A 27585-nucleotide genomic window follows, 5' to 3' on the forward strand; every position below is an offset into this window, starting at 1 on the left:
GAGTATATTTAATTTTTATTTTTTTACAAGGTTGGCTACTTAATTTAAATAGGGGTTGTCCAGGTGGTGAACAACCCCTTTAAAGGGAAGTTGTCATCAAAAAATGACCTATTGTTAAATACAGGTTTTTGTGTTACATTATTTTTTTTTATAAAATGTTGACAATATATTTTTTTCAAATCACAATCTTTATTAAAAAATAAAATTAGTAATTTTTTGCAGTGGCTACTGTGGCTTTGTTTAGACTCTTACTTCCTGTCCTTTCAGGAGGAGTTTTCCGCAAGGTTCCTTATCAGCACAGTCAGGTTTCCATTGAAGGCGATGATACAGATAACCTTGCTCCCTTTCTTCAAAATGGCTTTTTGCACAGGTTCATTAGACATTTCAACATAAAAGATAGGGTCGGGGTTTGACTTGTATTGTTTCCTGAAACAACTGGAAGTTAGAGTCTAAAAAAGTTCCAGTGACCAGTGTCGCACCATATTTTTGACCTGACGTTAGGATAAGTTATCAATATGACATCACTGGGGTCCAACACGGGGCACCCCCACCGATCAGCTGAAAAGGCGCACAGTAGAAAAACACATTTGACAGAGCTGCAGATCACAGCTCCATTCAATGTGTAGTGGCTGCTGCCAAGTACTGCAGAATACCACCTATACAAAAGACACATTGAATGGAGCTGCACTCTCCAGCTCAGTAACATGTGCTTATCTTCGGCTACAACAGATGCTGTTTTCAGCTAATCAGTGGCAGTGGCCAAGTGTTGGACCCCCACTGATATCTAATTTTGATGACTTATCCCATGGATAGGTCATCAATATGATGTGAATTATTATACTAAATTATAATGCTTTATAAGATGGTTTTGTATACAAAACAAGTGCAACAATAATGTAACTGACAGAAAGAATAAAAATATCAAGATGTTTAACGAGACCCTCTAAGTGACCATGTGAGGATTGGAAACAAACATAACAATATTGTCAGACAGGAGATAAAAAAGTGAAACAGAATGCCAAATAAATAGGACAGGAAACATATCCTAAAGAACTTGGCTGCACTCTGTAATATTGTAGCAGGGGGTAGAGTTAAAAAGAATTTTCTGCCCTAGAATAATCTGGCAACAACATCTATACTAGCAGAAGACACAGCTGTTACTCTGTTCAGCATTTTACAGATCTACAGCTATATCAGAATGCTTTTTTCATTATTTTTGTTGCTTTGGAATCAGGATTTGATATAGGAGTTCAATGCTATAGCTGTATAGATGTAGCAAAAGTAATACCGTATATTCCGGCGTATAAGACGACTTTTGAAGACTGAAAAATCTTCTGTCTAGTCTGGGGTCGTCTTATACGCCGGTAATGCTTTTGAACTTTCAGAAATTGACATGCGGGGATACTCTGGGGGTGTTAATAAGCTGCCGTGGCCGTATCCCTGCCATGTCGGAGTTAATATAAGGTGGAGGGAGTTAAAATACGGCGGCGGTAGGTCCAGACAGTCAGCGCTTCTGTGCTGAAACTGACACATCGCTGCGTATTCCCAGCTCCGGACACAGCGCAGGGCTTCTGTGCCGACAGCTTTCACTTGTCACAGAAGCGCTGCGCTGTGTCCGGAGCAGGGAAGTTCGCATCGCTTCTGTGACAATATATGAAAAGCCGGCAATTCAGCAGCGGCATAAGCCGGCACCCGACAATTTAGAATAGAAAGAATAGAGCTTCACACATAGATTAGATAGATAGAAACATGTCAGTCACATATATATGAAGTACAGTGACAGTATTGCTTACTGTACTTGTCATTTAGTGTAAAGGATTTATTAAAACAAATAATAGTGTTTTCATGCACCGTCTCTTTAAAAAAGCCGGCCGGCAATTCAGCATCTGTACCCGACAATTTATAACAGAAAGATAGAGCATCACACATAGATTAGATAGATAGAAACATGTCAGTCACATATATATGAAGTACAGTGACAGTGTTGGTTACTGTACTTGTCATCTAGTGTTAAAATAACGGATTTATTTAAAAAAAAATTGGCGTGGGGTTCCCCTTAATTTTAGTCTCTAGCGGAGGTTAAGCAGACGGCTGGGGCAGATGTTTGAAGCCTGGGAAGGGGGTAATACCCACGGAGCTTCCCAGGCTACTAATATCAGCCCCCAGCTGAATACATAGCCTTTACTAGCTATTAAAATGGGGGACCCCCCAAAAAAAATGACGTGGGGTCCCCCCTAATTTAATAGCTAGCAAAGGCTAGGCAGACAGCTGGGGGCTGATATTAATAGCCCAGGAAGGGAGCCATGAATATTGGCCCCCTCCCAGGCTAGAAACACCAGCCGTCAGCCGCCCCAGAAATGGCGCATTCATAGGATGCGCCAATTCTGGCACTTAGCCTCGCTCTTCCACGCTGCCCTGGTGCGGTGGCAGGGGGTAATAGGGCTGGGGTTGATGTCAGCTTATAATGCCAGCTGACATCAAGCCCAGGTTAGTAATGGAGAGGCGTCTATAAGACACCCCCATTACTAACCCCATAGTAAAAGTTAAAAAAAACACAAACACCCAGAATAAAGTCCTTTAATTGAAATAAACACACAATTCTTTATTGTTCTAAATTAAACCATACTTACCATCACGCCCATTCCAGCTGAAGCCAACGATCTCCTGCAATAAAAGTAAAATAATAAAGCAACCTCATCCTTACCTTTCCATGGTTCCCAGGACAGCTTCAGCTCTGCTACATCGAGATGACAGGCTGGACCGCAGCAGAACGCTGCCATCCAGCCTGTCATCCCGCAGACACTGAGAAGCGCAGGCATGCTTGCGCTCTGCAGTGTCTGGCTGTGACGGCATCCAGATGAGCCGACAATGAACTCAGCTCACCTCCTGGACGTCCGTCACTGACAGCGTGGGAAACTTCTACTGCGCATGCGGGGAGCAGGAGAATTTTCCCACGCTGTCAGTGACGTGCATGAGGTGAGCCGAGTTCATTGGACATGATCTCGGCTCATCTGGATGCCGTCACAGTCAGACACTGAGGAGCACAAGCATGCCCGCGCTTCTCAGTGTCTGCCGCATGGCAAGCTGAACGGCAGCGTTCTGCTGCGGTGCAGCCTGTCATGTGAATGTAGCAGAGCTGGACCGGTCCTGGAAACCATGAAGAGGTAAGGATGAGGTTGCTTTATTATTTTACTTTTATTGCAGGAGATCGTTGGCTTCAGCTGGAATGGGCGTGATGGTAAGTATGGTTTAATTTAGAACATTAAAAAATTGTGTCTTTATTTCAATTAAAGGACTTTATTCTGGGTGTTTGTGTTTTTTTTAATTACTTTACTAGAAATTCATGGCGGTCATGTCTAATATTGGCGTGACCCCATGAATTTCGGGCTTAGGGCCAGCTGATAATGCCAAGCTGGCCTTAACCCCTTTATTACCCAGTGAGCCACCGCACCAGGGCCCTGGATGAGTTGGGTACAGCGCCAGAAGATGGAGCTTCTATGAACGCGCCATTTTCCGGGGTGGCTGCGGACTGCAATTTGCAGCGGGGGGGGGGGGCAGAAAGCTTGGGCCTCCCTGCGCTGCAGATTCCAGCCCCCAGCTGCCTAGTTGTACCTGGCTGGACACAAAAATAGGGCGAAGCCCCACGTCTTTTTTTTTTTAATTATTTCATGAAATAATTAAAAAAAAAAAGGGCTTCCCTATATTGTTGTGTCCGGCCAGGTACAAATAGGCAGCTGGTGGTTGGGGGCAGCCCGTTCCTGCCTGCTGTACCTGGCTGGACACAAAAATATGGCGAAGCCCACGTCAACATTTTTGGGAAAAATTAATTACAAAATTAGTAATAATTTAGGGACTGCATCTTTATTAACCCCTCAATTGTCATTTAGTGTTAAAGTAAAGGATTTTTTAAAAAGAAAATTGGCGTGGGATCCACCATCATTATAGTCTCTAGCGGAGGTTAAGCAGACGGCTGGGGCAGATGTTTGAAGTCTGGGAAGGGGGTAATACCCACGGAGCTTCCCAGGCTACTAATATCAGCCCCCAGCTGAATACCTAGCCTTTACTAGCTATTAGAATGGGGGACCCCCCCAAAAAATGACGTGGGGTCCCCCCTATTTTAATATGTTTATGAGTGACAGTTTTCCTGCTATATACCTGCATGTCATAAGAATTTAAATTAAAAAAGGACAATGTTAAATTCAAATCTGTTTTTTTTAAATTTTTACCGGTGTTTGGTATGCGTTGGAAAAGGGGTAGTCTTATACGGTGAATATATCCTAAACTCTATATTTTAACAGGAAAGTAGGGGGGTCGTCTTATACACCAGGTCGTCTTATACGCCGGAATATACGGTATGTAAGAAAATCAAAGTTATTTCTGTCAGTTTTATTGTAGGAAATGTAATGCTGCTTACTACCTTAGATTATTTATGACAGTAATATTTAAAAAAAAGTGTTAATACAATTACAGTATATCACAACATCATGTGGATGTTGTAAAGAGATTTTTCTTCACCATGGAAATGATTCTGCAATCATCCACCACTGTTGTCTTCCATGGATGTCCAGGCATTTTAAAGTTCACCAGTGCGTTGTTTTTTTTAAATAAAATCTACCAAATTTGGCTACTCCTAACATTTCTGTTACCTCTCTGATCTCTCTGATGGATTTCTTCTTTTTTCAGCCTAATGATGAGAACTACTTTGACCACAGGTTGTAGCTTAATAGCCACAGCTTCCATATGCAAATTTCACACCTGGAATAAGCTACAGACCTTTTATCTGATTATTTGATGATGGATTAACCTTTTTATGCCAGAGCCTGTTTTCACCTTCGTGACCAGGCCAATTTTTTTCAATTCTGACCACTGTCACTTTATGAGGTAATAGCTCTGGAACGCTTCAACAGATCCCCCTGATTCTGAGAATGTTTTTTTGTGACATCTTGTACTTCATGATGGTGGTAAAATTTCTTCGATATCACTTGCGTTTATTTGTGAAAAAATCAGAAATTTGGCGAAAATGTTGAAAATTTTGCAATTTTCAAACTTTGAATTTTCATGCCCTTAAATCAGAGAGATATGTCACACAAAATAGTTAATAAATAACATTTCCCACATGTCTACTTTACATTACCACAATTTTGGAACCAACATTTTTTTTTGTTAGGAAGTTCTAAGTGTTAAAAGTTGACCAGCAATTTCTCATTTTTCCAACAAAACTTACAAAAACATTTTTTTAGGGACCACATCTTATTTGAAGTGACTTTGAGGGGCCTTTATGACAGAAAATACCCAAAAGTGACACCATTCTAAAAACTGCACCCCTCAAGGTGCTCAACACCACATTCAAGAAGTTTATTAACCCTTCAGGTGCTTCACGGGAATTTTTGGAATGTGGAAGAAAACAATGAACATTTAACTTTTTTTCACAAAAATGTTACTTTAGACCCATTTTTTTTTATTTTCACAAGGGTAACAGGAAAAAAAGGACTACACAATTTGTAGTGAAATTTCTCCTGAGCACGCTGAAACCCCATATGTGAGGGAAAAGCACTGTTTGGGCACACTGAAGGGTTCGGAAGGGAAGGAGCGCCATTAGACTTTTTGAATGTAAAATTTGTTTGAATAATTAGCGGACGCCATGTCGCATTTGGGGAGCTCTTGACGTGCCTAAACAGTGGAAACCCCCCACAAGTGACACCATTTTGGAAACTAGACCCCTTAGGGAACTTATCTAGATGTGTGGTGAGCACCTTGAACCCCCAGGTGCTTCACAGAAATTTATAATATTGAGCTGTAAAAATAAAATTTTCACATTTTTCCCACACAAATGTTTTTCATCCCCTAATTTTGCATTATCATAAGGGTAACAGGAGAAATTGCACCATGAAATTTGCTGTGCAATTTCTCCTGAGTACGCCGATACCCCATATGTGGGGGAAAACCACTGCTTTGGTGTACAGCAGGGTTCGGAAGAGAAAGGAGCGCTATGTTGGCTGGAATAGGTTGCAGACACCATGTCACATTTGAAGAGTCGCAGACATGCCGAAGCAGCAGAAACCCCTACAAGTGACCCCATTTTGTAAACTACACCTCTCAAGGAATTCATCTAGGGAAGTAGTGAGTATTTTTTAATTTTTAACCACTTCGCGCCAGAGCCTGTTTTTGCCTTCGTGACCGGGCCAATTTTTTCAATTCTGACCACTGTCACTTTATGAGGTAATAGCTCTGGAACGCTTCAACGGATCCCCCTGATTCTGAGATTGTTTTTTTGTGACATATTGTACTTCATGACAGTGGTAAAATTTCTTCGATATCACTTGCGTTTATTTGTGAAAAAATTGGAAATTTGGTGAAAATTTTGCAATTTTCAAACTTTGAATTTTCATGCCCTTTAATCAGAGAGATATGTCACACAAAATAGTTAATGAATAACATTTCCCACATGTCTACTTCACATCAGCACAATTTTGGAACCAAAATTTTTTTCTGTTAGGAAGCTATAAGGGTTAAAAGTTGACCAGCGATTTCTCATTTTTACAACAAAATTTACAAAACATTTTTTTAGGGACCACATCTTATTTGAAGCGACTTTGAGGAGCCTTTATGACAGAAAATACCCAAAAGTGATACCATTCTAAAAACTGCACCCCTCAAGGTGCTCAAAACCACATTCAAGAAGTTTATTAACCCTTCAGGTGCTTCACAGGAATTTTTGGAATGTGGAAGAAAACAATGAACATTTAACTTTTTTTCACAAAACTGCTACTTTAGCCTCAAATTTTTAATTTTCACAAGGGCAGCCAGAAAAAATGGACCCCAAAATGTGTTGTGCAATTTCTCCTGAGCACGCTGATACCCCATATGTGGTGCAAAGCCACTGTTTGGGCGCACGGCATGGCTCGGAAGGTAAGGAGCGCCATTTGACTTTTGGAATGGAAATTTGACTGGAATCGATAGCGGACGCCATGTTGCATTTGGAGAGCCCCTGAGGTGCCTAAACAGAGGAAACCCCCAACAAGTCACCCCATTTTGGAAACTAGACCCCTCAAGGAACTTATCTAGATGTGTGGTGAGCACCTTGAACCCCCAGGGGCTTCACAGAATTTTATAATGTTGAAGGGTGAAAATAAAAAAACACATTTTTAACACAAAACTGCTACTTTAGCCTCAAATTTTTAATTTTCACAAGGGCAGCCAGAAAAAATGGACCCCAAAATGTGTTGTGCAATTTCTCCTGAGCACGCTGATACCCCATATGTGGTGCAAAGCCACTGTTTGGGCGCACGGCATGGCTCGGAAGGTAAGGAGCGCCATTTGACTTTTGGAATGGAAATTTGACTGGAATGGATAGCGGACGCCATGTTGCATTTGGAGAGCCCCTGAGGTGCCTAAACAGAGGAAACCCACAACAAGTGACCGAATTTTACAATCTACTCCTCTGTATAAATTAATCTAGTGGTGGGAAAATAAGTAGATAGGTAAATGGTCACTAAACCCATAGATGAATTCCCACAGAGGTGTCATTTCCATAATGGGGTCACTTCAGGGGGGATTATGCTGTTCTGGCACTTTTCAGAGTACCAGAGCTAAAGAATCCCCCCTGAAGTGACCCCATTTTGGAAATGACACCCCTCTGGGAATTCATCTATGGGTTTAGTGACCGTTTTAACTCGATGGATGATTTCCAGAAACAAGCACGCAATGGAAGGTTTAGATTCTGGAGAACCCCCCCTGGAAATTAAGTGAGCTCTACTCGAATATGTCATTCACTAAATGAACCAAATGTTTGAATGACAAATTGGGATACATTTTTACAGTTTAAAAACGTGGTTCTGTGTGGTAGATTTTAAAGCAGTCAGTGACGCATAAGGCTGGCAATGATGGGCATTGTGGGCAATAGTAGCGGGTATCACGCCTCATTCCTCTCTTAGTACATAAACGACATCTTTTCTGGGGGTTCCTTCTTGTTTCCGTTGCTGGAATAAGTGCAATAAAATGTCGCTCAGTGAGTCTTTTCACATCCTCAGATTCTAATGGATGAGCGGGGCTAACACTTTGAAAGACAAGATTTTCAATTACCTTTTCTTGATAATCAAGAAAAGGATCTGAATTTCCTGCTTTTTTGTACAACACAAAAGAATTGTATGTGGCCACCTGAAACAAATAAATAACCAACTTTTTATACCAGGTACAGGACTTTCTTGATACCTGGTATGGCTGTAGAACCTGGTCTGCAAGGTCCACACCCCCCATGTGTTTGTTGTAGTCAATGACTGACACAGGTTTTTGCTTCGGAGTGGTGGATCCTAGTTCTACAGTGGCCCTTGTGGCATCTGTGTGGATCGAGCTGAGGACAAAAATATCCCTCTTATCCCTATATTTCAGGGCAAGCAGCTCTCCGTTGCGTACAGCCCCTGACTGCCCCTTTTGAAACTTTTGGTTGACCAATGGTTGTGGAAACCCCTGACGGTTTTTACGGATGGTCCCACAAGCCCCGATGTTGTGTTCAACCAGACTTTTAAATAGGGGTATGCTGGTGTAATAATTGTCCACATATAGATTGTAGCCTTTTTGAAAAAATGGACTCATCAGCTCCCAAACAATTTTTCCAGATGTCCCCAGATAAGTAGGGCATCCTGGTGGGTTTAGTTGGCTGTCTTTCCCCTCATATATGCGAAAAGCGGATGTGTATCCGGTTGAACTTTCGCACATTTCATAGAGCTTTATTCCAAACCTTGCCCTTTTAGATGGGATAAATTGCTTGAGGTGCAGTCTTCCTTTGAATTTTACAAGGGACTCATCTATAGAAATATTTTGTGTTGGGGTGTAGAGGCTTAAGAATTTTTCTGACAAATTTTCAATGATGGGTCTAATTTTATATAACCTGTCATGTTCTGGGGCATTTCTGGGCAGGCATTGACTATTGTCGTTAAAATGCCAAAACCGCATGAGCATTTCATAACGGGTCCTAGGCAGAATGACTGAAAACATAGGGGTGGCTTGAACAGGGTGGTTGGACCAGTAGGATCGAATGCTCGGTTTTTTAACAAGCCCCATGGCAAATGTAAGTCCTAAAAAATTTTTTATTTCCGGGACATTAGTTGGTGTCCATAAATTTGCCCTAGCATAGTAACATCGGGGATTCTGGCTTATGAATTGGGACGCATATAAATTTGTTTGCACGACAATATGCTCTAGCAAGCTGTCTGTAAAAAAACAAATTAAAAAAATGAATTGGTCCAAAATCTTCCACCTCCACATTTATACCAGGAATGGCGTTGAAATCAGGGCTGAATGGAGCAGCCGAATCCGAAGCCTCCCATCTGGGAAATGCTATATCACGTGGCAAAGCCCCTTGTACACTGGCATGCGCCAATTCACTAGTAGCAGGGACAGCGCTTGTACTGGGCAGTGTTCCCTGATTTGGAGACGTTTCTCCAGTAGCGCTATTTGCACCTATTGCTGTACTGGTCCTTGGGCTTGAGGATGGACCAGAATCACTGCTCATTTCTGAGCTCTCAGTGTCGCCGCTACTAAAGCCCTCAAAATCCATATCTCCATCTGAGATTGCGCTGTCATCAGTGTCAGAACACAGCAGGGCATACACCTCTTCTGCGGTACAAGTCTGACGGGCCATTCTATTTTTAGATTTTTTGACTGGACCGGACTGAACGGACCGGACTGAACGGACCGGACTGAACGGACCGGACTGAACGGACGGGACTGAACGGACGGGACTGACCGGACGGGACTGACTGACCTGACAGGACTGACTGATCTGACAGGACTGATCTAACAGGACTGACTGATCTGACAGGACTGACTGACTGACAGATCTGACAGGACTGACTGACTGACAGATCTGACAGGACTGACTGACTGACAGATCTGACAGGACTGACTGACTGACAGATCTGACAGGACTGACTGACTGACAGATCTGACAGGACTGACTGACTGGACTGATCTGACAGGACTGACTGACTGGACTGATCTGACAGGACTGACTGATCTGACAGGACTGACTGACAGACAGATCTGACAGGACTGACTGACTGACAGATCTGACAGGACTGACTGACTGGACTGATCTGACAGGACTGACTGACTGGACTGATCTGACAGGACTGACTGACTGGACTGATCTGACAGGACTGACTGATCTGACAGGACTGACAGGACTGACTGACTGACAGATCTGACAGGACTGACAGATCTGACAGGACTGACTGACAGATCTGACAGGACTGACTGACTGACAGATCTGACTGACTGACAGATCTGACAGGACTGACTGACTGACTGATCTGACAGGACTGACTGACTGATCTGACAGGACTGACTGACTGATAGATCTGACAGGACTGACTAACCCTAACTCTTACTTTCTTTTTTATTTTTTTTTTTTACTTTCACAGTGGCAAGGCTGACACAGCTCTTGTCACACTGTTTCTCCTCTGCTCTCTCACTGAGATCGGAGGAAAAACAGTGTATTTATCAGGCAGATCGCCCGGGAAAGTTTGTTGCTAAAACAAACTTCCTTGGTGATCTCTCTGATTGGCTGGTGTGACGCTGACATCATCGAGACCTGAGCCAATCAGGTCTCGATGATGTCAGAGGTCACAGCACCGGGATCCCCGCCGCTCCTGAGGTATGTGGGGGGTCCCGATCGCGACCACCAGCTGTCACTATCTTTTAAATGCCGCGATCGCTATGGATCGCGGCATCTAGAAGATAGGAACAGGTTAACATCATGGGGACCTGATCCATTCAGGTCCCCATGATGCCACATGTCAGAGCTATCGCTCTGGACCGGTACCGCAGCGCTAGCAGGACCCTGGGGGTCCTGAGCGCTGCGGGACCACCCACCGTTTTTAAACGTTGGCGCTGCACAGAGCCCGGGCAGCGCCGACGTTTATGTACAGTGGGCGGTCCTGAACCGGTTACATTTATACCATTGGGCAGTGAAGAAAACAATTATATTTTACTACAAAAAAATGTTTTACCCTCAGATTTTACATTTTCACACAGGGCAATGGGTAAAAATGGTGCCAAAATGTGTCACACAATTTCTTCTAAACGTGGCAATACCCCATATGTGGCTGTACCGTACCACTTAGCCATACGGTGAGATCCGGGAGGGACGGAGCGCTATTTGACTCTTGGAGAACAAATTATTGTAGAATAGTATTCGGACTCCATATATACAGCCCCTAAGTGCTAGAAGAGCAGAAACCCCCCCCCCCCCCCTCAAGTGAATTTGGGAATTTACCTACAGGTGTAGTGACAATTTTGACTCCATGGGTCTTTTCCAGAAACAAGCAGCAGTGGATGTTGCTGAGTGAAAATTTCAAACTGCCGTTGAAGTGACCAGTACGCTGTAGTGACCAGTACGTTGTGCCCAGCTTGTGCTTCTGGAGACATGCACCTGTAAATTAGGCAAGCTTTCGTCGCTACAGGAATGCCAAACATGTGGAGCCTAAATGTAGTTTAGGCACATTGTGGGGCTCAGAAGGGAGGGAGGCATTTGGATTTGGGAGCACAAAATTTTCTGAATTTCTTTTGGGGGGCAAGGGCCATTTTGGATTTTCAGAGCCTTTCTGCTACCAGTAACTTGGAAGTCCCTTATATTTTTAACAGACAATGGACCTGAGTGGGGACTAGCTTTTTTTGAGGACTGAGTTGAAGCTTTTATTGGGAACATTTTACGTAACATTTATCCGGCGCTCTAGGCTGAGCACTCACATCGGGGCTTCCATCTAAATTTCCAAGTGATGTAATTCAGATGAAACCCCAGCAGGATCCATTCACTATAATAAGGCAGCAGAGTTACTATGGACTCCGTCTGGCCTCTGTTTAGCGGTGTCCTTTTTTTCAGAAGTGCACAAAATTGTGGCCAACCGCACTTTTATGCACGCCTAATAAAACTGACACCATGGGATCACAGGCCAGAAGGCATCCACAGTGCCTCCATCTGCCTTATTATAGGGAATCTTAAGTCATGGGTTCTGTCTGAATCACGTATTTCAGAGATTTACAAGGAAACTCTGGTGTAAGTGCTCAGCGCAGAGCACAGGATAAATGTGAGCAGAGTCTTACTGCGATCTTTGGGAGACATAATAAACAAATCAGTAGCAGGTGAAGAATTGGTTTAATTTATTTTTTACGCCGTTCCTTGTGTGCTATAAGTGATTAGATTACTTTATTCTTCGGGTCGGTGCGATTACAGCGATACCAGATTTATATCGGGTTTTTATGACTGACAGCTGTCACACACTAAAAAACGTTTTTTTTTGCAAAATCTAGTTTTTGCATCACCATATTTTGAGAGCTATAATTTTTTCATATTTCGGCCGACAGAGTCATGTGAGGGCTTGTTTTTTGCGGGACGAGTTGACATTTTTATTGGTACCATTTTTGGGTACGAGACATTTTTTGATCGCTTTCTATTCCGTTTTTTTGGAGGTAAAATGAACAAAAACCAACAATTTAGGAATTGTTTTTTGAGTTTTTATTTTTATGCCATTCTGCGTGTGGTAAAAGTGATAAGGCAGCGCTATTTTTCGGGTCAGTACGTTTACAGCATACTACACTTACCGTATTTTTTTTTTATGTTTTCGCGCCTTTACACAATAAAACAATTTTGTAGAAAAAATATGTTTTTTACATCGCTTTATTCTGAGAGCTATAACTTTTTTATTTTTCGGCTGATGGAGCTGTATGGCAGCTTTTTTTTTTGCGGAACAAGAGGGCGTTTTCAGCGGTACCATTTTTATTTCCATTTGGCTTTTTGATCGCATTTTACTCCACTTTTTGTTTGGCGATATGATGAAAAAGCATAGTTTTTTGCTGCGTTTTTTTTTTTTTTTTTTTACGGTGTGACCAGAAGGAGTTAATTAGTGTGACAGTTTTATAGATCGGGTTGTTTCGGGGGCGGCGATACCAAATATGTGTACTTTTATTGTTTTTGCATAAATATACGGATTTATTGGTTTAATATTTTATTTATTTATTTTTATTTTTTTTAACAGTTTGAAAACATTTTTTAGACTTTTTTTTTTTACATTTTTACTTAGTCCCTTTATGGGACATTAATTTTTCTTTTTCTAATCACTGTTCTCATGCAATGCAATAGACATGTATTGCATTGCATGAGAGCTCTGCTGACAGTTTCACACTGTCTGTCTCCTGCTAGACTTCAGCTGCAGGCTGAGCCTAGCAGGACACCATAGATGGCAGACCCGGAGGCGGTCATGTGACCTCTGGCTGCCATGACAACGCCAGGTCCTCTCAGACATCAGGGGGGCCGTCGGAGAGGTAAGTGGATGACCTCCTCTCCTCTCACTATCTTCTAAATGCCGCGATTGCTATAGATCGCGGCATCTAGAAGATAGCAAAGAGTTAACATCGTTGGGACTTGATCCAATCAGGTCCCGATGATGTCCCCTGTCAGAGCTGTCGCTCTGAACCGCACCCGCAGCGCTTGCAGGACCCTAGGGGTCCTGAGTGCTGCGGGACCACCGACCGTTTATAAACGTCGGCGCTGCACAGAGCCCAGGCAGCGCCGACGTTTATATACAGTGGGCGGTCGGGAAGCGGTTAACTAGGGAATAGCCCATGCAGTCCACTAAAGGGCTTTTGAGATAACTGTCCAATAACTTTAGGTTCCCTTAAAAAAGGAAGCTACATATTAAAGAGCTGTAATTCCTAAACTCTTAATCCAATTAGGGTGTGAATACCCTTAAATTAAGGCCAGAGTTACACTACCGTATAACACAGCCGAGTGCTATGCGATAAAACTATTAACATTTCTAGTTTTGAAAGCATTCTTACTTTGCAGCATTTTTTCCACACCTGCCTAAAACTTTTGCACAGTACTGTGATGATTATGAAAAGTAATATAATTTACTCTGTAATTTGGTAATGGTAATGAAAGCTATTGTCCTTTAAGAGAAGAAGACAATAGACTGTATTGCTATTATGACAGTCTTATAATACTTTTTGCTTTATATGCATGGGAAGCCTCTGGTAAATGTGGGGGGGGGGGGGGGCTCTATGTTGTATGTAGTGATACATAAAGTAATGTAAGATGGATTCCTTTGTAGTACGAAGCATTGAGAGTAGAAAGCTACAAGAAGCAGCAGCTAGAAGTACATGTTGTCAGTCTTCTCTTCATTGTAGCTGTAGAGGGCTGAGTGAGCATATAGAGAGACACTTCAGGTTACCTTCACAAGCAGCTGCACTATATGGACAAAAGTACTGGACACCTTCACATTACATCTACAGAAGCTTATATCACCCCCATTCTAAATTCATAGGAAATAATATGCAGTTCTTTCCCCATTTGCAGCAGTAACAGCTTCCACTCTTTCTACAAGATTTTGGAGTGTCTGTGGGGATTTTTGGCCATTTTTCCAGAAGAGAATTTGTGAGGTTACATATTGATGCAGGACAAGAGGCTCATATTCTCTGTTCTAATTCATCCCAAAGCTGTTTGATGGGATGCGGCCAGGGCTATGTGTGACCAGTTATGTTCTTCCACACTAAACTTACCCAACCATGCCTTTATGGACCTTGCTTTGTGCTTTGGACACAGTCATTCTGGAACAGAAGACGGCCTTCCCCAAACTGTTCCCGCATACAATTGTCCAAAATGTCTTGGTATGCAAAAACATTAGGATTTCCTTTCAATAGAACTAGGGGTTGAGGTCAACCCAATAAAAAGAACCCCATAGCATGATCTCCTCCACCAATGTTTACAGTTGGCACAATGCCATCAGGCAGGTAATTTTCAGGCATTCACTAATCCCAGACTTGTCTATCAAGGCTATCAGATAAAGAAGCGCAATTCATCACTCCACAGAACGTTTCCACTGTTCCTGACTCCAGTGATGGTGTGCTTTATACCACTCCATACAATGCTCGGCATTGTGCTTGGTGATATGAGGCTTACATACAGATGCTCAGTCATGGGAACCCATGCCATTAAGCTTCCAACACCCAGTTTTTGTGCTTCTATTGAGTTAGCTTTTACTTACTCTGCACCTGAGGACTTGACTGTGGCTCCAATATTCTTCCACATTTGTTTGTAGAATATTAAGGAAGGAAGAAATTTCATGACCTGACTTGTTACAACAATGGTTGTCCTATTATAGGACCACGTTTGAATTCCGCGAGCTCTGTGAAAATACCCATATTTTCACAATTGTTGGAAAAGGCAGATTGCATGACCAGTGGCTGGATTTTATAGACCTCTAATAATAGTACTGAATGAAAAACCTGAATTAAATTATTATTTTTTTTTTATTGTTATTATTATTATAGCACCATTTATTCCTTGGCGCTTTACAGATGAAAAAGGGGGTATACATAGCAAAAACAATTACAATAATCTTGAACAATACAAGTCACCGACTGGTACAGGAGAGGAGAGAGGACCATGCCCGCGAGGGCTCACAATCTACAAGGGATGGGTGAGGATACAGTAGGTGAGGGTAGAGCGAGGGTTATTGCAGGTTACACGCTTGTTGGAAGAGATAGGTCTTCATGTTCCTTTTGAAGGTTTCCAAGGTAGGCGAGAGTCTGATATGTTGGGGTAGAGAGTTCCACAGTAGGGGGGATGCATGGGAGAAACCTTGTATGCGATTGTGGGAAGAGGAGATAAGAGGGGAGTAGAGAAGGAGATCTTGTGAGGATTGGAGGTTGCGTGCAGGTAAGTATTGGGAGATCAGGTCACAGATGTATGGAGGAGACAGGTTGTGGATGGCTTTGTATGCTAAGGTTAGGGTTTTGAACTGGAGTCTCTGGGCGATGGGGAGCCAATGAAGGGATTGACAGAGAGAAGAGGCCGGGGAATAGCAGGGGGACAGGTGGATTAGTTGGGCAGCAGAGTTTAGGATAGATTGGAGGGGTGCGAGAGTGTTGGAAGGGAGGCCACAGAGCAGGAGGTTGCTGTAGTCGAGGCGGGAGATGATGAGGGGTGCACTAGTATTTTTGCAGATTCTTGGTTGAGGAATGTGCGGATCCAGGAGATATTTTTGAGTTGGAGTCGGCAGGAATTGGAAAGGGATTGGATATGTGGTTTGAAAGAGAGATTAGAGTCCAGGGTTACCCCGAGGCAATGAGCTTGTGGTACTGGAGAGAGTGGGCAACCATTTACTTTGATGGATAGGTCAGGTGAGGGGGATTGAGTGAGGTAGGAGAAAGATGATGAGTTCTGTTTTGTTGATGTTAAGATAAAGAAATCTAGCAGAGAAGAAGGATGACATAGTGGACAGACATTGTGAGATTCTGGTTAGTAAGGAGGAGATATCGGGTCTGGAGTGGTAGATCTGTGTGACATCAGCATAGAGGTGATAATGAAAGCCGTGAGACTAAATGAGCTGTCCCTGGTCAAATGTGTAGATGGAGAAGAAACGGAGTCCGAGAATTGAACCTTAGGGGACACCCACAGATAGGGGCGAGATGAGGAGATGGTGTGTGAGTGGGAGACGCTGAATGTCCGGTCAGTTAGGTATGAGGAGATACAAGATAGGGCCGCTGATGTTACATCAAGTTCCGGCGGAAACCGGGGGTGACTTACTTCTGAGTTCCACGGTGGATGCAGGGTTGTGGCCGGGGTTACCCCAAACGTCACACCCAGCATCCACCGTGGGCTCTCACCTCTCCTCATTCATTGGGAAAGCGCGCGGTGGATGCTGAGTGTGACGCTTTTGGTATCAGCCTCCTGATGAACCTGATTCTGGGGAAACGCATCGAGGAGACTGCATAATTAGAGATAAGTTCTATCAATTGACTCTGTATTTATCTGGGTTTATTATAATATTTTCATTATACCTATGCTAGGAAAACTGTTGTATTAGATTAGGCAGTCACCTTTATCTTCTGTTATAGCTCACTTACATAGGGAATTACAGGGATAGTTAGGGGCAGCTGCCGTGGAGTGGGGGCGCCAAATTCGCTTTTTAAGGTGCCAAACCCCGCGATAGGCAGGACTTTTGAAGGGCTTATTAGGGCAATTTTAAGTCCGTTCTTCATAGTAATAATCCTCTTTTTGGGGATGTGTCATATAGCAATTATGGTTAGCTATATCTCATTGTAAAACACATGGCTATTGGTGTTTTTTAGAGAATCTAATAAAATTATTGGTTTTAAAGGATTTATATGTTCACTTAATAATTCTACTCCTTTGGTTTATCACTTATGTTACTCTTAGCGCGGGGTTACCCCGCCAACACTTCAGCATCCACCGCGGGGACCGTGTCACTGATATCATGCCTCACTTGATGTGACATCAGTGGGTGGTAATGTGATGCCTGTGAGCGGACAGCGATAGCACCGCTCACAGGCAAGAAGGACACAGCAAGGTATTTACAAAACGTCTCATAATCACTGGGTTAATACATTGGGGGAATCTCAAAAAGTAGTGGACAACTTCTTTAATACTCACTTCTCCTTCGCCCTGCTTTACCTGTCCCAATGCCAAAGCTCCTGACTTGTTCTTCTGATCGTTCCTCTTTAGCCTTCTTATCATTTGGGTCTTCAGAATAGCCGGTGACAAGGCCCCACATTGCCACATGGGACATGCCAAGTCATTGACGTCAATGGTGTGCATTGCGCCCCCATGTGACCTAGTCTGCATTCGGAAGAACTAGCAAGAATTCGAGGAAGGCTGAAGAAGAACAATAGAAGGTCGGGACTTGGAGCTACGGTGATGGGACAGGTGTGAGGAGGGCATAACATACATGCTAAATACCCACAAAGATGGCAATTAGTGACTTAATACCCTTTAGAGAAAATGAAGATGTTGCACATTTATTTTACCCGTACTTTACATTGTATTATATTGAGAATATTACTACTTTAAACAAAAAAGAAAAACTTAAAAAATCAATATATAAGCTTAAATCTAAATATATTTCTAATGTCTGGTGTGTTCCAAACACTTTAAACCCTATGCTGGTACCAGCAGAAACCTTCCCACAGTCCATGTAAATAATAGACTTGGTACCATGATTACTAATTTCAAATAAACTGTTCCCCGTATATAAACCTCTCCCTAAGAAAAACATCTATAATAAAGACTAAGAACAAAGAGATGAGTTGTAATGTGCCAAGAACAAGAAGAAAAATTGTTATGTATTTGGTTCATGAACTGGATAATTTGTTAGAAGTGTAAAACGAAAGGCTCTGAATAATCTTGTATAGGTATTAATGTAGCAGTAACCTACAAAGGGAACATAATTACAAGGTGTAAATGAAGGAATATTAAAATGATGGTTTTCCTTTTAATTAACAGCTTGAGCTTCTTGCTTCCTTAGCTACAATCCACTATTTTTGAAAGATATTTTGGCACACTTAGGGCATTATTAGCAATGTGAAAGAGGTTCTATGGGCCAGCATCAGACCAGAACAGGAACGTTGGCAGTGATTGAGAAATGCTGCAGTCAATCTCTGACAGCAGCATTTAAGGTATGCATTCCCAGGGTGTGTTAGGCATCTTTTCTCTTGCATCTATACATTAAATAATACGTTTATTCTTTCACGCATATTATTTCATTAATTTTATTTTTATGTTCTATTTTTTGTATTTTTATGCTTTAGACATATTAGTAATTTCTGTTGTGAATATCCATGTAACTCCATGTAACATGGATACTTACATTGTTTCTTCTCATATGGATGCCATAAATACTGTATGCTTCATCGATCTATATTACTGTTATATTTGACTGCTTTTGTTTATTTTCCACACTTAATTTTGGCATGAACGTATTATAGGCGGGTGATAACTTATTCTGTTTCTCTTTTTGTCACTAAAATGTAAGCATTCACAGGTTAACTATTTGTGCATGCAGTTTGATTTCTCATTTTCACTTGTCATGGCCAAAAGTATTGGCAACCTTGAAATTGTTCCAGAAAATGAAGTATTTCTCCCAGAAAATTATTGCAATTACACATGTTTTGTTATACACATGTATATTTCCTTTGTATGTACTGGAGCAATACAAAAAAAAAACTGAGAAACAATGGCAAATTGGACAAAAAACAAAACCCCCAAAATGGTCCAGACAAAATTGTTGGCACCTTCAACTTAATAGTTGGTTCCACACCCATTTGAATGAAGAACTGCAATCAATCGCTTCCTATAGCCATCAGCAAGCTTCTTACACCTCTCAACTGGAATTTTGGACCACTCTTCTTTTGCAAACTGCTCCAGGGCTCTCATATTTGAAGTTACATAAGAAAACTTGGCACTGATCCTACTTATGCACCATTATACAGTAGTGCCATTGTCATCTTTATTCGCTCATATTTGAAGGGTGCCTCTTCTCCCAACAGCAATTTTAAGATTGCTCCAGAGGTGTTCAAAGGGATTTCGATCTGGACTCATTGTTGGCCACTTTAGAACTCTCCAGCGCTTTTTTTCCATCCATTTCTGGGAGATACTTGAAGTATGTTTGGGGTCATTGTCCTGCTGGAAGACCCATGACCTAGGAAGCAAACCCAGTTTTCTGACACTGGGCACTACATTGCGACCCAAAATGCTTTAGTAATCTTCAGATTTCATGATGCCTTGCACACAGTCAAGGCAGCACCCAGTGCCACAGGCAGCAAAACAACCCCAAAACATCATTAAACCTCCACCATATTTGACTGTAGGTGCTGCGCTCTTTTCTTTGTAGGCCTTATTCCATTTTCAGTAAACAGTAGAATGATGTGCTTTACCAAAAAGCTCTATCTTGGTCTTATCTGTCCACAAGACACTTTCCCAGAGGGATTTTGGCTTACTCACATACATTTTGGCAAACTGCAGTCTATAGTTTTTATGTCTCTGTGTCAGCAGTGGGGTCTTCCTGGGTCTCCTGCCATAGCGTTTCATTTTATTCAAATGTCGATGGATAGTTCATGCTGACACTGATGTACCCCAAGCCTGCAGGACAGTTTGAAATTCTTGGGACTTGATTGGGGCTGCTTATCCACCATATAGACTATTCTGCACTGCAACCTATGATCAATTTTTCTATGCTGTCCACGACCAGGGAGATTAGCTACAGTGCTATGGGTTGTAAGCTTCTTGATTATGAAGAGCATGATGGACAAAATAACATCAAGATCTCTGGAGATGGACTTGCAATCATGAGATTGTTGATATTTTTCAATAATTTTGGTTCTCAAGTCCTCAGACTGTTCTCTTCTCCTCTTTCTGTTCTCTAAGCATAGTGTGGCACACACAGACTCATAATGCAAAGATTGAGTCAACTCCTGACCTTTTTATCTGGTTTCAGGTGTGATTTTCATATTGCCTACACCTGTTACGTGACATCGGTGAGTTTGAACATGCATCACATGCTTGAAACATAGTTGTTTACTTACAATTTTGGAAAGCTGCCAACAATTTTGCCGAACTCATTTTCGGGGTTTTGCGTGAAATTATGTCCAATTTGCCTTTTTTTCTGTGTTGTTCCAATACCCACAAAGAAAGTAAACTTATCTATAACAAAACATGTGTAATTGCAATAATTTTAAGGGAGAAATACTTCACTTTCTGGAACCATTTCAAGGGTGCCAACATTTTTGGCCAGGACTGTAGTTGAACATTAATGGTGTGCAGTTTCACTAAATATAAATATATATATATATATATATATATATATATATATATATATATATATATATATATATATATACATACACAGTGCCTACAAGTAGTATTCAACCCCCTGCAGATTTAGCTGGTTTGATAAGATGCAAATAAGTTAGAGCCTTCAAACTGCAAACGAGAGTAGGTTTTATAAACAGAAGCATAAATCTTACAAACCAAAAAGTTTCCCTCTTGAACCAGGCCTTGGTTTTCTTGGCTGTGTGCTTTGGGTCGTTGTCTTGCTGGAAGATGAAATTACGACCCATCTTAAGATCCTTGATGGAGGAGCGGAGGTTCTTGGCCAAAATCTCCAGGTAGGCCGTGCTATCCATCTTCCCATGGATGCGGACCAGATGGCCAGGCCCCTTGGCAGAGAAACAGCCCCACAGCATGATGCTGCCACCACCATGCTTGACTGTAGGGATGGTATTCTTGGGGTCGTATGCAGTGCCATCCAGTCTCCAAACGTCACGTGTGTGGTTGGCACCAAAGATCTCGATCTTGGTCTCATCAGACCATAGAACCTTGAACCAGTCTGTCTCAGAGTCCTCCAAGTGATCATGAGCAAACTGTAGACGAGCCTTGACATGACGCTTTGAAAGTAAAGGTACCTTACGGGCTCGTCTGGAACGGAGACCATTGCGGTGGAGTACGTTACTTATGGTATTGACTGAAACCAATGTCCCCACTGCCATGAGATCTTCCCGGAGCTCCTTCCTTGTTGTCCTTGGGTTAGCCTTGACTCTTCGGACAAGCCTGGCCTCGGCACGGGAGGACACTTTCAAAGGCTGTCCTGGCCGTGGAAGGCTAACAGTAGTTCCATAAGCCTTCCACTTACGGATGATGCTCCCAACAGTGGAGACAGGTAGGCCCAACTCCTTGGAAAGGGTTTTGTACCCCTTGCCAGCCTTGTGACCCTCCATGATCTTGTCTCTGATGGCCTTGGAATGCTCCTTTGTCTTTCCCATGTTGACCATGTCTGAGTGCTGTTCACAAGTTTGGGGAGGGTCTTAAATAGTCAGAAAAGGCTGGCAAAAGAGATCTTTAATCCACACATGTGAAGCTCACTATTCTTGGTGCCTGAACTACTTCTTAATACTTTTGGGGGACCAAACAGAATTCTTGTGGTTTGAGGGGTTGAATAATAAATGACACTCTGAATTAACTTTTAACGTTTCTAAAAAAAAAAAAAAAAAAAAAAATTGCTGCAGTGCATTTCCCACTTCCAGGCTGATCTACAGTACAAATGCCACAATGCCAAGTTAATTCCGCATGTGTCAACCAGATAAATCTGCAGGGGGTTGAATACTACTTGTAGGCACTGTATATATATATATATATATATATATATATATATATATATATATATATATATATATATATATATATATATATATACACATATACATACAGTACAGACCAAAAGTTTGGACACACCTCCTCATTTAAAGATTTTTCTGTATTTTCATGACTTTGAAAATTGTACATTCACACTGAAGGCATCAAAACTATGAATTATCACATGTGGAATTATATACTTAACAAAAAAAGTGTGAAAGATCTGAACATATGTCTTATATTCTAGGTTCTTCAAAGTAGCCACCTTTTGCTTTGATGACTGCTTTCACACTCTTCGCATTCTCTTGATGAGCTTCAAAAGGTAGTCACCGGAAATGGTTTTCACTTCACAGGTGTGCCCTGTCAGGTTTAATAAGTGGTATTTCTTGCCTTATAAAAGGGGTTGGGACCATCAGTTGTGTTGTGCAGAAGTCTGGTGGATACACAGCTGATAGTCCTACTGAATAGACTGTTAGAATTTGTATTATGGCAAGAAAAAAGCAGCTAAGAAAAACGAGTGGCCATCATTACTTTAAGAAATGAAGGTCAGTCAGTCCGAAAAATTGGGAAAACTTTGAAAGTGTCCCAAAGTGCAGTTGCAAAAACCATCAAGCGCTGCAAAGAAACTGGCTCACATGAGGACCGCCCCAGGAAAGGAAGACCAAGAGTCACCTCTGCTTCTGAGGATAAGTTTATCCGAGTCACTAGCCTCAGAAATCGCAGGTTAACAGCAGCTCAGATTAGAGACCAGGTCAATGCCACACAGAGTTCTAGCAGCAGACACATCTCTTCAACAACTGTTAAGAGGAGACTTTGTGCAGCCGGCCTTCATGGTAAAATAGCTGCTAGGAAACCACTGCTAAGGACAGGCAACAAGCAGAAGAGACTTGTTTGGGCTAAAGAACACAAGGAATGGACATTAGACCAGTGGAAATCTGTGCTTTGGTCTGATGAGTCCAAATTTGAGATCTTTGGTTCCAACCACTCATGTGAGCCAGTTTCTTTGCAGCGCTTGATGGTTTTTGCAACTGCACTTGGGGACACTTTCAAAGTTTTCCCAATTTTTCGGACTGACTGACCTTCATTTCTTAAAGTAATGATGGCCACTCATTTTTCTTTACTTAGCTGCTTTTTTCTTGCCATAATACCAATTCTAACAGTCTATTCAGTAGGACTATCAGCTGTGTATCCACCAGACTTCTGCACAACACAACTGATGGTCCCAACCCCATTTATAAGGCAAGAAATCCCACTTATTAAACCTGACAGGGCACACCTGTGAAGTGAAAACCATATCCGGTGACTACCTCTTGAAGCTCATCAAGAGAATGCCAAGAGTGTGCAAAGCAGTCATCAAAGCAAAAGGTGGCTACTTTGAAGAACCTAGAATATAAGACATATTTTCAGTTGTTTCACACTTTTTTGTTAAGTATATAATTCCACATGTGTTAATTCATAGTTTTGATGCCTTCAGTGTGAATGTACAATTCTCATAGTCATGAAAATACAGAAAAATCTTTAAATGAGAAGGTGTGTCCAAACTTTTGGTCTGTACTGTATGTCTTTATAGGATCTTGAACACAGAGGCCCATACATCTGTCCAACATGCAGGTGGAGGTCCAGGTCCAAATTTTGTACTGAGGCCCTTGGACTCTGGCCCTGGGAGAGAAACAACAGAGCCTTAAAGCCAGGATGGAGGACATTATTACAGGATGGGACCAGGATGGGGGGCATTATTACAGGAAAGGTGCACAGGATGGGGGACATTATTGCAGTTTTGGACCAGGATGGGGGACATGACTACCGGATGAGGGACATTGTTACATGAGAGGGCAATCATTTATGTTTTCACATGCTCTGGAATGCTACAAGAGCCCATACATCTGACAAACATGCAGGTGGGGGCCCAGGTTCAAATTCTGCACCGGGGCCCATTGGACTCTAGTTACGCTACTGCTAAACACCCACAATTAGTTAGATGTTTGTCACTGCTCAGAGACACCATAGTTACAGGGAAAGAAGTCCAGAAAGTATTTAAGCTTCCTTTCTCCATTTCAAAATGCATGTACCCATGGTCTCACCCAGAGCTCCCACAGAGTGACGATGCTTTATGGCTTACAGAGTAGCAAGATAAAGGTATCATGATAGCAAAAGATCTGATGAATGTGAACGAGAAGTGATAGCTTTCTCTTACAGAGAGAAATAATACATTCTTACACCCGAACAGCCATTTCTTATATATCTTATGAGCACACTTCTTTTGTAAGTCCAGGGTACAAGATCTAAGAATGGAGGCACTGACACACACATTAGATGAGATTGGAGGCCAAAACCTATATAAAGTATCTTTTATCTACATTATACAATGGCTTTAAGAATTATCTTTTCAAAGTAGATCCTTATAAGCTCGGCAAAACCTGGACAAGATGGACTAGAGATCAGGATATTATCGAACATACTGTATATTAGATGAAAGGAGCAAGGTCAGGAAATGCATAATATATGAACACTGGAGGGAAACCTATTTTTAATTAATGCATAATGCCTCTTATGGCTTTAATTTACTATCCTCCCTAGAAAGGATCACAGAATGTCCAAAATGTCAGAGCTGTCTTACTATTCTACGGCATGGGGTTTGGGAGTGTCCACATTCTCAAAGCTATTGGCAGATTGTCACAAGATATGTCCACCAGTACTAGAGATTCTATTGTACCTCTGACTCCACAGGCAATTCTGTTCCACCGGGTCAGACCCAGGGGGAATGATTCAGAAGGCAATAATTAGGCTCCTCAGATGATTCACATAATACTAGTGGTGGCTTTAAGATATTTATTTCATCAGTGGCTTGGACAAGAGACTCCTGAAATAGCAGCAATCACTGTACAGCTCAAACTATTAATTGGTATAGACCACCTTGATATAGAAAGGCACAATGTGTGAGCTAGGGGCAAATTCTTAAAGAAATGGAAGACATAGTGAAGCCGATTATTTCAGGAAACAAATTAAAGATCTAGTTCGCCCATTCAGATACATAGAGTGATATAGTGTAGAGGATTTAAATGGTACTTTGGGAATCCTGAGTGTGGAGACTTAAAAGTTAAAAAATGTCCCCAAGTTAAAAACCAAACTTTCACCTTAGTGACATTAAAGGGGTTGCCCAGGTTTGGGGTTCAGTCTGCATAGAGTAACTGTAGACTTGTGAATCCTCACAGCGCACTGTCAGGATTCTCTGGTACCGGGAGTGGGTGCGTAACTGCAAGTATGTTATTTTCATACATGCGCTCATGTGCCAACTAGACAGCCTTGCTTAATACAAGTAAATTGAACAGGGCTGGACACGTCTAGTCAGAATGTGGCCGGAAGTATGCAAATCACATACTTGAGGTCACTTTACCGTCCACTCCGGGGCCAGCACCAGAGAATACTGACTGCGTGCACTGTCCACACTGTGAGGATTCAAATGTCTACAGTCACATAAAGTGGCTGCAGACTTGAATCCGAACCCTGGGCAACCCTTTAAGTTCTGCTACTGCCATCATATACAAGGTAACAGTGGGACATTATTCTGTTTCCTTTTTAGTAGCTTTAACTGGAACATTTCTAAATGTATAAACTTGAGCATATAGGTTTTTTTTTTCCTCGTGTTTTAATTATGCCATTTCATTGCAATTAGAGATGAGTGTATCTTTTTGAAGTTTTCATTCACCAATTTAGCCAAATCTTACCCCCAAATTTGAGTTGCTGTAAATAAATTTGTGCGAATCTCAGTTCTGGAAAGCTTTTAATTACACGGAAAATACACATGGATGAGAGAGAGAGAACCTTCTTATAAAATCTTACACATTACAAGAGAGAGAAAGAAAGAGAGAACTCTGTTGACCATAAGAGCTTATATTCTACAGGACAGACAGAGAGAGGACCCTGCTGATCATAAAAGCTTATACTCTACAGGAGAGAGATAGAGAGAACCTTGCTGACCATAAGACCTTACACTCTACAGGAGAGAGAGAACTCTGCTGAACATAAGAGCTTACACTCTACATGAGAGAGAGAGATGACAGAGAGAACTCTGCTGACCATAAGAGCTTACACTCTACATGAGAAAGAGATGAGAGAGAACTCTGTTGACCATAAGAGCTTACACTCTACATGAGAGACAGAGAAAGAGAGAGAGAACCCTGCTGACCATAAGAGCTTACACTCTACATGAGAGAGACAGAGAAAGAGAGAGAGACCTGCTATTCATGAGAGCTTACACTCTACAGGAGAGAGACTTATCCAGTGATTCCGGACACATGGAGGAGAGGAGAGAGAGAGAACCTTCTTATAAAATCTTACACATTACAAGAGAGAGAAAGAAAGAGAGAACTCTGTTGACCATAAGAGCTTACATTCTACAGGACAGACAGAGAGAGGACCCCGCTGATCATAAAAGCTTATGCTCTACAGGAGAGAGATAGAGAGAACCTTGCTGACCATATGACCTTACACTATACAGGAGAGAGAGAACTCTGCTGACCATAAGAGCTTACACTCTACATGAGAGAGAGAAGAGAGAGAGAGAACTCTGCTGACCATAAGAGCTTACACTCTACATGAGAGAGACAGAGAAAGAGAGAGAGAGACCTGCTATTCATGAGAGCTTACACTCTACAGGAGAGAGACTTATCCAGTGATTCCGGACATGGAAAATGACTGTACCGTACAAACTGAGCTCCGCTGGGAACTGCCGATCTGTGATGGCCCAGATACTGACACCCCTATGTAAGGTAGGATAATCTGTAAGAGTTGCAAGGCATTATGGGGAAGCTTGCATGGCCATGGACCATTAGCACACTCTCTGATGCTTCAGCAGTGTGTGAAATTGTGACAGACAAGTTTCTTTTTGTGAAAAGCAAATCGAATCTCAAAATGATCAAATTCACGAGAAACCATGAATTTTAGGAAATTCAACTCAAACCTGATTCTCCTTGGATGGGTCAGCTTGTCTGTAATTGCAATGTATATTTAAAACATACTATGCTACTGTTCATAGTAATGTTGAAAACTAATAAAAATATTGTAAACTAAAAACAACTTTCATTTTTTCCGCTTCAGATGTTCACTGAACAATATGTAATATCTATGTGTTCAGTGTGCATAGGCTGCCACTGTTCTTGGCAGCATGAGTACTGTTCACACAGGGCAGTGCGCTGCCGAAAACAATGATCTTTGTCCAAAACATCATTTCACCCATCAAGGGAATTTTGCTTGTTCGTCGGGTGATCAGCAGCATGTTTAAACAGCACAATTATACGTTCCTAGGAATGATCGTTCACACTTTAACACACATAGTAAATTCATATAACATATTTGTTTACTGAGCTTCCCAGGCCCCACAAGCAATCAAACAGCAACGTTCCCAAGGGGCATCTGTAGAGGAAATGTATTAACCATGATTACACTAAAGAAAGATGCCGCTGGCTCTTACCTACAGTATACATTCATTGCTGGAGAACAGACATAATAACTACACCAGGTTACAAGCACCAATATGCAAGATATAAAAGCATAAAACAAAATCCTCAACATAAATATAAAAGAGCAGATTTTATATTTCG

General features: G+C 41.9%; 1 protein-coding gene across 11 annotated transcripts in view; it reads right to left on the reverse strand.

Moving 5' to 3' along the window:
* The window catches only part of PPFIA2 (PTPRF interacting protein alpha 2), a 446534-nt gene that overhangs the window by 147141 nt on the left and 271808 nt on the right, over positions 1-27585 (reverse strand). The gene's annotated exons all lie outside the window — the stretch shown is intronic.

The sequence above is a fragment of the Phyllobates terribilis genome, unplaced genomic scaffold (genome assembly GCF_046119375.1).
Source record: "Phyllobates terribilis strain yellow unplaced genomic scaffold, ASM4611937v1 Scaffold_11__3_contigs__length_659146591, whole genome shotgun sequence".
NCBI classification, from domain to species: Eukaryota; Metazoa; Chordata; class Amphibia; order Anura; family Dendrobatidae; genus Phyllobates; species Phyllobates terribilis.